The sequence below is a fragment of the Macaca mulatta genome, chromosome 13, assembly GCF_049350105.2.
Source record: "Macaca mulatta isolate MMU2019108-1 chromosome 13, T2T-MMU8v2.0, whole genome shotgun sequence".
NCBI classification, from domain to species: Eukaryota; Metazoa; Chordata; class Mammalia; order Primates; family Cercopithecidae; genus Macaca; species Macaca mulatta.
In genome coordinates this window covers 123,692,559-123,706,939 of record NC_133418.1, presented here as the reverse complement: position 1 = coordinate 123,706,939, position 14,381 = coordinate 123,692,559, and the positions used below count along the sequence as shown (strand labels likewise).

Genomic DNA, 14,381 nt, shown 5'->3' with positions numbered 1-14,381 from the left:
AATGACGGCTCCTGTGGAGTGAGCGAAACTCCTGTGGAGTGGTACGGAGGAGACGGGTAGAGGGCGCTGTTTTTTGTAATGTGGTTAATGATTTTATCCTGTGAGTAAGAGAGAGTCAGCTGAAGTTTGTTTAAAATAGAGTGATTAGGGTAGCCTCTCATTTAAGAAAAGTCCCCCTGGCTGTTGTGAGGAAGCTGCTCCAGGAAGCAGGGAGGAAGGTGGAGAGCCAGTGCAGGGTGTAGGAGGGGCCGCCATCCCTGCCCTTCTGGGATTTTGGTGAATCTGTAGATAAGTGGCCAGAAGCTGGATGTCCTCGGAGGCTCCATGCCACATGCTGCTGAAGGGTGGGCTGCGTGTCTGAGAGCAAGGAGGACTCAGGCCAGGTTGAGGTTTCCTTTTAGCCTCAGCACCAGGTGGGCCGATGGTGCGTTTAGTGAAATGGCCCGCACAGGTCCTGGGGTGTTGAGTGAATGTCGGAAGCAGAGCGTGGACAGCTGGGGATCCGTGCTGCGTTTCAGGGCTGATTTGCTGGCCAGCGGAGTGTACCTGTGAGGCTCAGAGGACAATATCAGGGTAAGACACTTTTTAAAGAGAGGCATTTAAATTAAATGAATGGCACTGAGGTGGTTCCCCAGAGACTTACTGTAGGTGGAGTGGAGAAGGCTCCTGAGGCCTGAGTTAGGAGTGTGGACATCCCGAGGTTGGACGGTTGCCTGATGTCAGAGTGGAGCCAGGCAGCCCGGCTCAGTTCACTTGTGCCTTGAATTCTTCGCGAAGTGACTCTTGAGCATCTGAATTGCCTGAGCAGCTGTGCAGAGCCTGACAGAGAGAGGCTCTGATTGTACCGTTGAGGTGCGGCCTGCGTGCAGGATTCCACGCCCTGGAGCCCCTGCCCCCTGGTCCCTCTGATGTGGAGACCTTCAGACCTCACACTCATCACAGGGGACTTGGGATCCACAGGTCCACGTCATGGGTATGGAGAGGCTGAGAGGTGGAGATAGGTCTGAGACTCTCCTCAGTGCAGATATAGGGTTAAGCACATATGTCTAGACATTGTTGAATACCTGGTGAGATTGTATATTTTCAGGGAGATATATAATTATTTTCATTGTGTTCAATGGGAAATTTGTTAATATTACATCTGAAAACTTAAGTATAATTTTTCTTCAGCATTAAATGTCAATCACCAATTTTAATTCCTTCAATTCATTAACCTTTCAAATAATGAATATAAATTTCTTTTTCTTTTTTTCTTTTTTTTTTGAGATAGAGTCTTGCTCTGTCACCTAGGCTGGAGTGCCGTGGCGCGATCTCGGCTCACTACAAGCTCCGCCTCCCGGGTTCAAGCAATTCTCTTCCCTCAGCCTCCTGAGTAGCTGGGATTACAGGCGCCAGCCATTATGCCCAGCTAATTTTTGTATTTTTAGTAGAGATGGGGTTTCACCATGTTTTCCAGGATGGTCTCAACCCTTGACATCGTGATCCGCCTGCTTTGGCCTCTCAAAGTGCTGGGATTACAGGCGTGAGCCACTGTGCCTGACCATGATTATAAATTTCTACAAATGATCCATTTGATGATGTTAAACTTCATAAACACTAGACAAAGCCTCTGCGCATGCTGTGATTGCAGGCGCACACTCATCGATTCCGTCGTTCGGTTAACAAATGTTGTAGACTCCTGAGTGCTAAGCACTGCCCTCTGTGCTGAGAGAAGCGAAAAATAGACTGAGTTCTTGCTTTCAGAGAGTGTGCATTATAGCGGGAGAAGATAATAAGCAAAAATATAAATGAAATTATGTCATGTATGGATAAGACTAAGAAAAATATAGCTACATTTTTGCTAATACTTTCAGGCATTCATGGTATGACCTTTAACTACCCTATGAGATGATGACTGGGATTTTCATTCCCATTTTATAGATGAGGACACTGAGGCAAAGATATGTTAAAGAGTTTGCACAAGGACACACGTGTAAATAGCAGAGCCGGGGAGTGACCCCCAAGACCCATTTCTGGGTCATCATCCGGTGCTGTCTGTCTTTCAAACATTTGGAAAGAACCAGTGCAATGTGGTTACGACATTTCTTCATTTATTCTTTATTTTTGTACATTCCTTGGGTTATTGCTCTATGTTGGTGTTGCCTAGGGTTGAGTAATGTTATTTTGATAACTTCCTAGTGTAGTAATGGTGAAATTATTAAACCAGAAAAGGAAAAAGCAGTGCCTTTTCGGACCAGCTGAGTGACACGGTCTGCTGTTTGATGCATGGTTTATTGATTATTGATATGAGAGTTGATTAATTCTCTCAAGATAATTTAAAAATAAACACTTTGTATTGAGCTTTCTTTTTGTAGTTGAACTTCTTTTGTTAAGTCAATAGACTTCTAATGTGCACATATTTATCTAAGTTTTAGGTTTCTGCATGTATGTACCTCAGGGAAAAGACAAATGGAGAAAGGAAAAACTCACTTGTCGACCTGGCCTGAGACTTGCCGTGTGTCATTTTGTCAGTGTGTGTGGCCCTAGGGTGTTGGCATTGTGAAAACCTGGGGACTCCACCCAGGAAGGGCCGTGTGTGCTGTGAAATCCTCTCAGCTTATGGTGGTTTGAGTGAATATGGCTTGCTCTTTTCACTGAACAAGAAATCTGGTTGTGTGCTGTGGTTTCCTCCCAGTATCTTTCTGTCCTCCCACGGCACCATCCTTGGCTTGTGCCGTGCATCCATCTCCAGGAAGGAAAAAGCCTCCACGGTGTTCCTTCATTTCCATCCCACCCACTGGAACGGGACTGAAGTTCGCCCTCAGAAAGGCTGAGAGAGCCAGTTCTTGATGAGCTGTTTGAAGTTTGCCCTCGGAAAGGTTGAGGGAGGCAGTTCTTGGTGAGCTGTTTGAAGTTCGCCTTCAGAAAGGCTGAGGGAGCCAGTTCTTGATGAGCTGTTTAAAGTTCGCCCTCAGAAAGGCTGAGGGAGCCAATTCTTCATGAGCTGTTTGAAGTTCGCCCTCAGAAAGGCTGAGGGAGCCAGTTCTTGATGAGCTGTTTAAAGTTCGCCCTCGGAAAGGCTGAGGGAGCCAGTTCTTCACGAGCTGTTTGAAGTTCGCCCTCAGAAAGACTTAGGGAGCCAGTTCTTGGTGAGCTGTTTGAAGTTCGCCCTCAGAAAGGCTGAGGGAGCCAGTTCTTGATGAGCTGTTTGAAGTTCGCCCTCGGAAAGGCTGAGGGAGCCAGTTCTTCGCGAGCTGTTTGAAGTTCGCCCTCAGAAAGCCTGAGGGAGCCAGTTCTTGGTGAGCTGTTTGAAGTTCGCCCTCAGAAAGGCTGAGGGAGCCAATTCTTCGTGAGCTGTTTGAAGTTCGCCCTCGGAAAAGCTGAGGGAGCCAGTTCTTCGTGAGCTGTTTGAAGTTCATCCTCCGAAAGCCTGAGGGAGCCAGTTCTTGGTGAGTTGTTTGAAGTTCACCCTCAGAAAGGCTGAAGGAGCCAGTTCTTCGTGAGCTGTTTGAAGTTCACCCTCAAAAAGGCTGAGGGAGCCAATTCTTCGTGAGCTGTTTGAAGTTCGCCCTCAGAAAGGCTGAAGGAGCCAGTTCTTCGTGAGCTGTTTGAAGTTCACCCTCAAAAAGGCTGAGGGAGCCAATTCTTCGTGAGCTGTTTGAAGTTCGCCCTCAGAAAGGCTGAGGGAGCCAATTCTTCGTGAGCTGTTTTAAGTTCGCCCTCAGAAAGGCTGAAGGAGCTAGTTCTTGGTGAGTTGCTTGAAGTTCGCCCTCAGAAAGGCTGAGGGAGCCAGTTCTTCGCGAGCTGTTTGAAGTTCATCCTCCGAAAGGCTGAGGGAGCCAGTTCTTGGTGAGCTGTTTGAAGTTCGCCCTCAGAAAGGCTGAGGGAGCCAATTCTTCATGAGCTGTTTGAAGTTCGCCCTCAGAAAGGCTGAAGGAGCTAGTTCTTGGTGAGTTGCTTGAAGTTCGCCCTCAGAAAGGCTGAGGGAGCCAGTTCTTCGCGAGCTGTTTGAAGTTCATCCTCCGAAAGGCTGAGGGAGCCAGTTCTTGGTGAGCTGTTTGAAGTTTGCCTTCAGAAAGGCTGAGGGAGCCAGTTCTTGATGAGTTGCTTGAAGTTCACCCTCAGAAAGGCTGAGGGAGCCAGTTCTTGATGAGCTGTTTGAAGTTCGCCCTCGGAAAGGCTGAGGGAGCCAGTTCTTGATGAGCTGTTTGAAGTTCGCCCTCAGAAAGGCTGAGGGAGCCAGTTCTTGGTGAGCTGTTTGAAGTTCGCCCTCAGAAAGGCTGAGGGAACCAATTCTTCGTGAGCTGTTTGAAGTTTGCCCTTGGAAAGGCTGAGGGAGGCAGTTCTTGGTGAGCTGTTTGAAGTTCGCCCTCAGAAAGGCTGAGGGAGCCAATTCTTCGCGAGCTATTTGAAGTTCGCCCTTGGAAAGGCTGAGGGAGCCAGTTCTTGGTGAGCTGTTTGAAGTTCATCCTCCGAAAGCCTGAGGGAGCCAGTTCTTGGTGAGTTGTTTGAAGTTCACCCTCAGAAAGGCTGAGGGAGCCAGTTCTTCGTGAGCTGTTTGAAGTTCGCCCTCAGAAAGGCTGAGGGAGCCAGTTCTTGGTGAGCTGTTTGAAGTTCGCCCTCAGAAAGGCTGAGGGAGCCAATTCTTCGTGAGCTGTTTGAAGTTCGCCCTCAGAAAGGCTGAGGGAGCCAGTTCTTGGTGAACTGTTTGAAGTTCGCCCTCAGAAAGGCTGAGGGAGCCAGTTCTTCATGAGTTGTTTGAAGTTCGCCCGCAGAAAGGCTGAGGGAGCCAGTTCTTCATGAGTTGTTTGAAGTTTGCCCTCGGAAAGGCTGAGGGAGCCAATTCTTCGCAAGCTGTTTGAAGTTCGCCCTCGGAAAGGCTGAGGGAGCCAATTCTTCGCGAGCTGTTTGAAGTTTGCCCTCAGAAAGGCTGAGGGAGCCAATTCTTCGCGAGCTGTTTGAAGTTCACCCTCAGAAAGGCTGAGGGAGCCAGTTCTTGGTGAGTTGTTTGAAGTTCGCCCTCAGAAATGCTGAGGGAGCCAGTTCTTCATGAGTTGTTTGACAACCTTTTGCCACCCCCTGAGTTAGGGGAATTTAGGGGTTCCTTTCCCTGAGAGCAACACACTCTGCCCTCTGCTGAACCGTGGGAGCAGGCCGGACTCTGCCACGAGGCTGGGAGGGTTTGGTGGGGGCGGGGTGAGTGTGGGGTGGCCCCACTTACATATTGTCACTGCCAGCTGTGCCACGCAGAGGCCTTGCCTGGGATTTGTTTCTGTCCATGTCCATGGTTTCAGGCATCTGCTGCAGGGCTTACAACTTAGATAAGGGTGGTTGCCATATGAGGTTCTGCATGAGGTCCACCTTAGCTGCTTAGACATTTAAATTCTTAGATATGGTGTCCTTCACACTTTCATTCACTGCTTCAGAGAGGTGTGTACACCCGCCAAGGCTCACAAATCAGGAACCACATGCGTGCTCCTTAAGGCGGCCTGCCAGCCTACTCAGCAGCCGGTCACCAAAAAAATCTGTTTTAATACCTAAAATCACCATGGGCGATTGGATTTGACACTGTTCTATACATAGATTTTATGAGGATTGAATTGCTCTGAGCGTGGTTCAGTAGTGAGGATGCTGAGCTCCTGCTCACCCTCCCTCCAATGAGGTTCTTCCTCAGGACCCTGCTGCCCCTGGCCCAGAAATCATCCATGACTCCATTGCTTACAGAAGAGCCAATGTGCAGGCTGGGCTTTCCAGCTCACCTCTGCATCCTGGGTCCCGCAGCCATGTTCGTCTCCTCCCTGCTCCGATGTGTGGCACACAATGCCCACCCCAAGTGTCCACCCTCACCTGGAAGCTTGGCCTCCCCTGCGTGTCACAGTGGGGTCAGGATGCTCACCTGGTGCCCGACCCTGAGGCTTCTCACCATGCTCCTTCCACCCCAAGTCTCCACCCTCACCTGGAAGCTTGGCCTCCCCCGCATGTCACAGCGGCGTCAGGATGCTCACCTGGTTCCCGACCCTGAGGCTTCTCACCATGCTCCTTGGTAATAGTGGATGTACGCTGTCATTGGGGTGCAAGGTATGGAGAGCTCCTTGGTAGTAGTGGACGCACGCTGTCTTTCGGGTGCGTGGTACGGAGAGCTGGATGCACGTCTGCATCATAACATGTCATGCTTTTGGAAATCAAAAGTGGCTTGCAAAGTCCCCTAAGCTGCTTTTATTCCCGCTCACAGAGGCTTGTTCTCGGTGATCACCCTGTTCATACTTAATGCAATGAAGAAGAATGAAGTACGCCTCTATGATTGGATGGAATTTACATGTGGTATTTCCAGCATGGCAAAACCTTCGAAACCCAAGTCAGACTGCATATAACACACAGAGAATGGATGATGAAAACCACGTGAAAAAGGACATGAAAGTTAGAGGGTTCCATCTGCATAGGATTTCCTGACACTAATATTTTGTCATAGGAAAATAACTTCTATTTTCATTGGATCTTCATAAAAAGTATGAAATAGACAAGGGATGCATGATCATTCACATTTCATAGGGCAGCAGATAAACAGAGGAATCCTGAGTTGCCCAGTTTTACTTAGCTCACAAGGGCTGGTGAAGAGTCATATACTTATACACTTAGATTTTTCCCTCAAAATCCGCTTCTTCCTACTATAGCATATCATCTCATTAAGTACAAATAAAATTCATTCACAACCACAATTTAATTCCACTTAAACGGTAATAAATAATTTGATAAATAATAATGTTTCTGTAAGACTTTGGATAGGCCTGGGCCCTGTAGCTAATTTGATGTGTATATTCGGGAGACAGATGGGACAATTAGAAAATACTCAGAAAATTGCACAGAAAGGAAGGGGTGTTTTGTCTCAGAAAGAAAGGCAAGACGAACGAGAACCCTTCAGTCATTCTTATGTGGAACATTCATTGTTCAGTGCCAGGAGGTATCCTCAGCTGAAGGGTGGGCTCTTACACAGAGGCCACCTGCACTATAGTGGGAATGTCAGGTTGGACACGAGGCTCACTATTACTCATAAAGATATTGACACACTTACACAGAACGACTATTTCTATAACCAAATATATATACTACACTTGGTGGGGAAGGAAAGGGAACATAAAACCCAGGTCCCAAAGCTCCCCGTTCAGGTCTCTGTAGCATAGCGGCTGTGGCGGGGTTTTGTCTGGATCCTATCATTGTCTAAAGTCACAGCCTGGACACCTGTGAACACAGGAAGAATCACCCTTTTCATACCAGAGTCACAGAGACTTTTGAGCTTTGTGTGATAGGATCACCATGACATGGGCCTCCACCTGTATTTTATTGTTCTCTAGAATTTTCACCTGTTGTTGGTGTCTTACTGCCATGCACATGCCTTCATTATGCCAGATCTGTGATTGATTTCTTTCTGTGTTTATTTCACCTGTTCTGCTGAATGTGCTGTGAAGCCTTTCTCCCCTAATACTTATATTTTTCCTCTGCTTCCCTCCCTTCCCATGTAAATATTGACTTAGATGTCTTTATGTTAAAGTAAGGTCCTGCCCTTCACACACTCTAAAAAAACCCATGATGAATGTCCCCAGTGTTCCTCAGAAAGCAGAGACTGGAGCAGCTGGGATGCCTCTTCCCAGAACTGGAATCCACAGCACTGCCTCTCTGGCATCCACTCCTCACACCGCTGGGCCTTTGCCTTTGACGTTCATCGTGTCTGCTGTGCTGCCATATCTTCCTTTCTAGGCTGTAAAAAATGGCTTTTGAAATTGAAAATGTGATACAACTACTCAGGCCAATGTGGCTGCACTAATAAATAAGTCAGCTACGATCTGTTTTTTCTTCTGGAGGTCTGTGAATATTTGATAGAGTCCTTCTATTTTAGATGGTTGAACCTGGATCTGGCTAAATGTGTATAGAAATGGATTGTCAGAAACCTTTTGTCACCTTGGGGTGGGTGGATGTGGAATTCAGTTTGGAACTTTCAAGTCTAACTTTCCTTACCAGGCTTTCTATCACAAGCTGAAATCTGCTTTTTGTCTCAAGTTAGCTTTCCCTAAGAATGAAGGGAGTCCCATTTTCCAATCCCAAGATCTAGACAGAAGTACAGCAGATTGAATGAAGAGTATTCCAGTGTTACTGCTTTATTGCTAATGAATCAATGAAAGACATGCTTTTAAAGCTATCAAAGTAAATAGAACTTGACAAGGATAATATAAAATGGACTTTGTAGCTAAATGAGAAATGTTGAAACCTCAAAAAGAATCGCAAGATACATCAGAAGCCCTGAGGTGCGTGTGCTGTGCACTGCAGGTCGAATTTAAATTCTGAGTAGGAAGAGCCTTCGTCCTGAGGAGCGGCTGGAAGCAGGAAGGGGAGTCAGCATGCTGCCGGGCCACTCTTACCTTTGCAGGTAAGAGCACCCACACACCAGGGTACCCGCACCCCGGGGCACCCTCATGCCAGAGCACCTGTACATCAGGACACCCACACACCAGGGCACCCACATACCAGGGCACCCACATACCAGGACACACACCAGGGCACCCACATCAGAGCACCTGTATACCAGAGCACCCCCAATTCTGGAGAGTTCTCTGTGAACCAGGGCCACGTGTGAGCAGCTACAGCCTTGCCTGTGTAACTAGAGCTGTTTTCACACCTGCTTCCCTGGCAGCTTTTGTTTCCTTTCCATTCCAATGTTGTCAGGCTGATAGTGTTCTAGTGAATAAGAGAAAACTGTTACAGACTCACACAATCTTTTAAATTAGGTAGCACTCACTAGCTCTGCTTCTCAGAAAGAAAACCCTAAAGCTTTCTTTAGGTGCTCTGGTGTGTGGGGGTGCGGCAAATAATCCAGTTGTTTTTGCTTTAGAAATTGCCTGAGATACAAATCCTTCTGGCCCCAAAGATGCTGTTGTGAGACCTGCTTTGCCATTGCTCCTCAAGTTCAGCCAGTACTATGGCAAGTGTCAGTGTCCACCACTGGGGACCTTCCTGGAAGATCAAAAGTACTTTTTAATTTAAATATACATAATATTTCAAAATGTCTAGTGTCCTTCCAATTACTTCAAGAATTTAGACTTCCCTGTTATCAATGATAAATAATCTCTCAGGGCCACTTAGAGAGACTCTGTGAGAAGAATCGCATGTACTGAAGTTTAACTCTTACAGTCCTTTGAGGAGGATAAGAAGAGTGTCCCTTGTGCAGGGACAGTCACTGAAGTTTGGGGAAGTCTAGAAATTTTAAAAGAGCAGGATTTTGGAAATGAATTCAGGTCAATGTTCAAACCCCATGGTGCCCTTTTGAGTCATTCTGAGACAGTCCAGGGCCTGGCCTCCAGGACCTTGGCAGAGGGTGGGGCCAACGGGTCCCTCTTCTAACAGACTCTGGTGGGAACAGTATCAGTTTCCTTATGACCGACACACTAGTGAGTGAAGATCATGATTGAATTTATGACAGAAGCATCTCATGTTTATGCAGTTCACATAGACAACGGGGATGGAATCGTAGGTGGCTGGATGTGGCATCTTCAGAGCTTAGGATACTTGTGAGTTAAGTGAGCTTGGTGGTCACGGGTTTTAGGGCTTTCTTTCTGAGAAGCAGAGCTAGTGAGTGCTACCTAATTTAAAAGATTGTGTGAGTCTGTAATAGTTTTCTCTTATTCACTGGAACACTATCAGCCTGACAACATTGGAATGGAAAGGAAACAAAAGCTGCCAGGGAAGCAGGTGTGAAAATAGCTCCAGTTACACAGGCAAGGCTGTAGCTGCTCACACGTGGCCCTGGTTCATGCAGAACTCTCCAGAATTTGGGGTGCTCTGGTATACAGGTGCCCTGGTGTGCGTGTGCCCTGGTGTGCGGGTGCCCTGGTGTGTGGGTGCCCTGGTGTGCGGGTGCCCTGGTGTGCGGGTGCCCTGGTGTGCATGTGCCCTGGTGTGCGGGTGCCGTGGTGTATGGATGCCCTGCTGTATGGATGCTCTGATGTGTGGGTGCCCTGGTATGTGGGTGCCCTGGTATGTGGGTGCTCTGACGTGTGGATGCTCTGATGTGCAGGTTTATTTTAAGAAAGTTAGGTAAGAGCATCACTCAAGATGATTGAGTCTTTTTCTAATAATTCCAAAGGCACTTTAAGGTTTCAGAGAGCCTTGGATTGTTTAATATAGAGAAGTCATTGCAGAATATAAACCACAGAAGGTGTCTGAGGTGACTGTAATTTTAAACAAGTTCCTGATATTAATACACTGCAGTGTATCATTTAATTTTAATAGAAACAACTTTTACTATGATCTTTCCTTTTTTTCTTTCTCCTTGAAATGAAGACTTAACATCAAATTCAGCAAAACAGATGAAATCAATTAAAATATAAGGTGGCATCATGCAGGGCAGGCATAGCCTTCTGCCCCTGGGGAGCTGGAGCCCTCACAGAGTCCTGTGTGTGGCTGTGCTTTCTGAGGCTGAGCAGACGAGGTAGCTCAGTTCCTCAGGAATCAGACCCCAGGCAGAGTTGTGCCACCCCAGCCTCCAGGGTGAACAGCAGCAGCTCCGTGCCTCCCTGAAACTGGACGAGCTCCCCAGAGTTCAAGCTGCAGAGGTTCCTGCCTCCCCAGGGCATGGAGTCCCCACTGCACTGCTCCACACCTTGTGGGTCCCAGGCTGCACTGACGTCTTGCCATTCCTGGGTCCTTGCTGCTGCTGCACTGGCCTCACAGGGCCTGGGCCACTGCCATGTCCCACCATCCCCGAGCTACCACTGTGTGGCACCTCATCTCCTGGCTCTAGTTGCTGCTGTGCCCTGTTGGTTTTGGGTCCAGGATTGCAGCTGTGCCCTGTGTCCCAAGAGCTGAGCTTCTGGAGAACCTTTTATCTCCCAGGGCCATGACAGTGCTGTGTCCAGCTCCCCCGGGTCAGAACTAGAGCTAAAACCTGGCCCCCCAGGTCTGAGCTGCCAGAGTCTGCCTCAGAACAACAGATCCCAGCTTCGTGGACAATCTGAAGCCACCTGAGCCCCAGAGAGTGAATCTGCACCTTGAGCAATGGGTGCCACAATGGCTTCACATCACCCAGAGCCCAGGGCCCTGGCTCCACAGCTGCCCTGTGCACCTGTGCCCTGGATCTCAGTGCCACTGCAGCTGCCTGTGGGCTGTGTCAGACCCTGTGCTAAGAAAGATTCTCTCAGCTGAGACTCCCCTCTACAGAGAAGACAAAAGCAGTAGGATATGTAAAGCCATTGCCACCAGGGATCCTGGACTTATGCTGCCACCATCATTGTCCTGAATTCCTGCAGCCTATACCACTTAGACACACAGTCATTACTGACATTCATTACAACTGAAGAACCTGCACAGAGACTATACCCCTGCACCCTGCCCAGCTGGCACCCTCAGGCCCATCTATATGTGAAAATCTTCCCCTACAAAAGGCACTACTTAAAGATTAGAAGAGATAAGAATCAGGTAGCATAAAAAGGAACCAGACGGAAATCTCAAAGCTGAATAACTCAATGAAATAATAATAATAATTAAAAAAAAACAATAGAGGACTTCAATAGCAGACCTAGATTAAGCAGCAGAAAAAAAAATCTGTGAACTTGAAGATAGGTCTTTTGGAATGACTCATTCAGAGAGTTGAATAGAAAACAATAAAAATAGTGAAGAAAGCCTACGGCACTCACAGGAAGCAATCAGATGAAAAAAGTTCTGCATTATGGGACTCAGAAGGAGCAAAAACAGAAAAAAAGGACAGAAAGCTTATTTAATAAAATAATTATTGTAAACTTGGAAGTTTTCAGTCTTGGGAGAGATATGGACATCCGATTTCTTGAAGCTCAAAGATCCCCAAACATATTCAACCCAAAGAGTTCTTCACCAAGGAACGTTTTAATCAAAGTGTCAAAAGTCAAAGGCAAAACAGGATACTTTTAAATGAAGCGAAAGTGTTAAGTCGCATGTAAGGGAACCTCCATTAGTTTGTCAATGGATTTCTCAGCAGAAAACTTGAAAGCCAGGAAAGAATAGTATGATACCTACAAGGAAAACAAACAAACACACAAAAACCGTTAGCCAAGAATTCTGTGCTCAGCAAAGCTGCCCTTCAGAAATGGAGAAAGTCAGTCTTTCCTAGATTAAAAAAAAAAAAAAAAAAAGATTTCATTATCAGTATACTTGCTGTATCTAAAATGCTTACGGGAGTACTTCAAGCAGCTAGAAAAGGGTAATCATTATCACAAATACACCTGAAGTTACCAAACTCACTGGTAGAAGTAAGTGCATAGTCAAATTCAGCATACTCCAGTGTCATCATGGTGGTGTGTAACCCATACATATCTCCAGTATGAAGGTAAAAAGTCAAAACAGTAAAATTAAGGCCACAATAACTTTTTAAGGTATTCACAATGTCAAAAGATGCAAATTGTGACATCAAAAACATAAACTGTGGAGAAGAAGTTAAAGGCTTGATTTTTTTGTATACAAAAAAAGTAAGTTGTCAGCAACTTAAAATTGTAGATTATAAGATATTTTACATAAGCTTCATAATATCCACAAAACAACAACAGCAACAAAATGATAGCAGATATACAAAGGGTAAAAATAAAGGAATCAAAGCTGAGCATGACAGAAAATTATCACATTATAAAGGCAGACAAGAGGGGAGGAAAGGAACAGAGGATCTACAAACAACAACAAAAAAAGAGAATGGCATTGCTCATTTCTTACGCGTCAATAATCACCTTGAATATTACAAACAAGAAAATAAGAGAATGGCATTGGTAATTCCTTATCTATCAATGATCACCTTGAATATTACAAACAACAAGAAAATGAGAAAATAGCATTGATCATTCCTTCTCTATCAGTAGTTACCTTGGATATTCCAAACAACAAGAAAATAAGGAAATGGCATTGGTCATTCCTTATCATCAATAATCGCCTTGAATATTACAAAACAACAAGAAAAGAAAATGATATTGGTCCTTCCTTATTTATCAATACTCACCTTGAATATTACAAACAAGAAAATAAGAGAACGGCATTGGTCATTCCTTATCTATCAATCACCTTACCAACAACAAGAAAATGAGAGAACTACATTAGTCATTCCTTATGTATCAGTAATCACCTTAAATATAAATTGACTACATTCTCCCATCAAAAGACATATAGTGGTGAAGTGGACCGAAAAAGAGATGATCTCAACTATATACTGGCTATAAGAGGCCCACTTTATCTTTAAGGACACACATATATTGAAACTGAAGATAGGGAAACAATATTCCATGCAAATGGTAGCCAAAAGAGAGAAGGGGTGGTTAAACTTACATCTGATAAAACAGACTTTAAACCAAACCGGTCACAAGAGACAAAAGGCCATTATCTAGTGAAAAGGTGCTAATTTATCAGGAGGACATGACAATTATAAACATATATGCATCCAACATTGGAGTACTTAAATACATAAAGCAAATATGAATGAACGTAAAGGGATAAATACATAGCAATACAATAATAATATGGGACTTAAGCACTCCACTTTCAACAATAGATAGATCAACTACACAGAAAATCAATAAGAAAATACAGGACTTGAATTGTACTTTGGGCCAAAATGACTTGTCAGATATATAAAGAACTTTCCATGCAACAGCAGCAAAATACACATTTTTCTCTAGCACACATGGAACATACACATGGATAGACCATATGTTAGGCCATAAAACAAGTCTTAACAAATTTTGTATTGCAATTCTATCTAGTATCATCTCTGACCACATGGAAGGAAACTAAAAATCAATAACAGGAGGAATCTTGGAAAATTCATAAATAGGTAGAAATTAAACAGTATTGTCCTGAACAATCAATGGGTTACGGAGTCAAAAGTGAAGTTTGAAAACTATCTGTCTTGAGACAAACAACAATGGAAATACAACATACCAGAACTTCTGGGATGCAGCAAAAACAGTTGTGAGAAGGAAATTGATAGTGATAAATACCTACATTAAAACAAAAGAAAGATCCCAAATGAATAGTCTAACATTAAGCCTCAAGAAATGAGATAAAGAACAGCAAAGTAAACCAAAAGTTTACAGAAGGAAGGAAAGAAGATCAGAACAGAAATAAGTCAAACAGACAACAGTAAACAAGAAAAAGAATTAGTAAAACTAAGAGTTGTTTTTTAAAATATAATAAAATTGGCAAACTCTTTGTCTGTACTAGTCCATTCTAACACTGCTATGAAGAACTGTCGAGACTGGGTAATTTACATAAAGGAAAGAGTTTGACTCACAGTTCCGCATGGCTGGGGAGGCCTCAGGAGACTTACAATCATAGTGGAAGGTGAAGGGGAAGCAAGGCACCTTCTTCATAAGGTGGCAGGGAACAGAATTAAGGCAGGAGGA

General features: G+C 45.1%; 1 protein-coding gene across 1 annotated transcript in view; it reads left to right on the top strand.

Moving 5' to 3' along the window:
• Positions 1-14,381, top strand: part of SNTG2 (syntrophin gamma 2) — a 374,485-nt gene that overhangs the window by 140,419 nt on the left and 219,685 nt on the right. The window lies entirely within an intron of this gene.